The 2651-nt window shown below is 31.7% G+C and overlaps 1 long non-coding RNA gene across 1 annotated transcript; it reads left to right on the top strand.

Moving 5' to 3' along the window:
- The first annotated feature begins 53 nt into the window (after positions 1–53).
- On the top strand, positions 54–1210 carry LOC125614529. Its single transcript, XR_007345116.1, has 2 exons — positions 54–373; positions 1078–1210. It is a non-coding gene; the product is annotated as an uncharacterized LOC125614529 (long non-coding RNA).
- Positions 1211–2651: the final 1441 nt, after the last annotated feature.

Consider the following 2651-nt stretch of genomic DNA (forward strand, 5'->3'; position numbering starts at 1 on the left):
ATAAGAGACAGTATATATATTGTGTGTGTGTGTGTATAACATTGTATGTAACTATATGTATATGTAACAGGTGTATTCAATCAAACATATAAAGTTTATTTTTGTACATGATGATGAATTTTTAAGAAAATATTTTGTCTCCTCTAGGGATTAATTGCTGAAGAGGGAAAACATTCTTTTGCAAAAGAAGATGATCCTGAGAAATTTCGAGAAGCCCTTTTGAAGTTTGAAAAATCTTTTGGTTTACCAGAACAGGAGAAATTAGTGACCTATTATTCATGTAGTTATTGGAAAGGACGGGTTCCTTGTCAGGGTTGGCTCTATCTTAGTACCAATTTTCTGAGCTTCTATTCTTTTTTGTTGGGATCAGAAAGTAAGTGGTTTCTGTTGATTATCACGGTTTTGAATTTGCTGGCTGACCTATTAACTCTGTGGTGGTGTTAGGTTATATAAAAAGTAATGAGATTGACATTAAAGGTAATTAAACTGTACATCAAAAAGTTCTCTTCATCTAGAGAAAGAATCCTTATAGGACTGGTTGCTTAATATAGGAAGCTTTTAGAAGTGTTTATAGAAAGCTTCACATATTGTGAGAAGTGAATGAATATTAAATCATGATGGCAATCTGGGATCATTATAACTACTTTCTTTCCCTTGTTATAAATTACCTGCTTGCTTCATTCCATGTTTTAATCCTTGTTTTAAACATACAATATGAATCTAGTATCCATTGTACTTAATGACCCACCCCTCACTTTGTAGCCCCAATAAAAATCAAACAGTACTGTGTATAGTATATGTACAGCTTTTACATCAGGGATTATATAATTAAGTAATTATATAAAGAAGCATTGAAATATCAAATCAGAAGCATTTTAATTCTTTAAAATTATGTTACTAGAATCACCAATTATTGCATATTCATGGTGATGTTTCAAGTTTTTAACTAATCTTGAACTCAAATATTTTAGCTGTTCATAGCATTTTTCAAGTGGTTATTATTTGAAAAGGCCTGATTTATGAGCATAAGTTAATATTGAGAATTTAATCATGCCTACTTACAATTCTTATTTTCAGTAAAACTCATTATCTCCTGGGATGCAGTCTCAAAACTTGAAAAGACTTCAAATGTTATACTGACAGAGAGTATTCATGTATGTTCTCAAGGGGAGAATCACTACTTTTCAATGTTTTTGCACATTAACCAAACCTATCTTCTTATGGAACAACTGGCAAACTATGCCATAAAGAGACTTTTCGATAAGGAAACATTTGATAATGACCCAATCCTTGATGATCCTCTACAAATTACCAAAAGGTACTCAAGGCTTAATATTCGTTTCTTTAAGTATTGTTTGTAAGAATAATAGCATTGATTAGCATTAAAAGTTGACTGTTATATTATAATTTTGATTTGGAGTTGATCATAGATATGTTTTTGTATGAGTTTATTCATATGCATTTTCACAAATTATTTCATTCTCTGTGAAATTTAATCCAAATAAGGAATAGAAGTTAGTTTTTGAAATTTAGACAGGATTTTTCTGGACTGTTTCAGAAATGTAGAAATTTGTGTGTATGTGATTAGTCCAACTCCAAATTTCTCTGTGAGGAGTTTAGATGATTTCAGGTCTGAAATTGGTTGTTAAACTTATTGTTTATTTTTTTAAATAACTATGTTTATATTATAGACAGCATAATATTTTCGTAGTACTGGAATTGAACACAGGACATGCTAGGCAAGCCTTCTACCACTACATCTTCAGCCCTTTTAAATTTTTTCTTTTGAGAGTCTCACTAACTTATCCAACCTGACGTCCAACTTGTGATCCTCCTGCCTCAACTTTCCAAGTTGAGAGTGCAAATGTGTGCCACCACAGCTAGCCCAATAGCATGATTTTTTTTTTTTAATGAAGAGGCAAATTAATGTAGCTAGTGGTGTATGGGCTTTAGTATAAAAATAGAGCAATTCTTAGATAAGTCATACACTTAGGATCTCAGTTTTTTCATCTTGTCTTTTCTATCTTAGAGGGCACTTATGTGGAATGAATTAAACATTTGTGAAAACACTTTGTAAAATAAAAAACAATAGGTAAATAATAATCATTATCACTGCCAAAATCAGAAGTATCTGACATATAGCTATTTGCCAGTAGATTCAGTTTTCTGATACTGAATAGAGCCCTTTCATTCCTGCTCAATACTCAAACAGATGACTGGAAGAATCTTGCCAAAGCGTAGGAGGAAGGGAGAGGTTCAAGAAATAGCTTGTGCAACCAGTTTCTAGAAAGGAAGATGAAGGTAGTCTGTATGGGAAAGAATAAGAGTAACCTGAGCCAAAGTTATATGTATACATCAGAATATCCCTAATCAAGTACAGTTGTTTCTTTTGAATATTTCTAAACCATTACTAAAATCTAGATGCATAAGGATTTCTTTTTTCTTTTTTTTTTAATTTTTTATTGTTGGTTATTCAAAACATTACATAGTTCTTGATATATCATATTTCACCCTTTGATTCAAGTGGGTTATGAGTTCCCATTTTTACCCCATATACAGATTGCAGAATCACATCAGTTACACATCCATTGATTTACATATTGCCATACTAGTGTCTGTTGTGTTCTGCTGCCTTTCCTATCCTCTACTAT

This window comes from Marmota marmota, unplaced genomic scaffold (assembly GCF_001458135.2).
Source record: "Marmota marmota marmota unplaced genomic scaffold, marMar, whole genome shotgun sequence".
Lineage (NCBI taxonomy): Eukaryota > Metazoa > Chordata > Mammalia > Rodentia > Sciuridae > Marmota > Marmota marmota.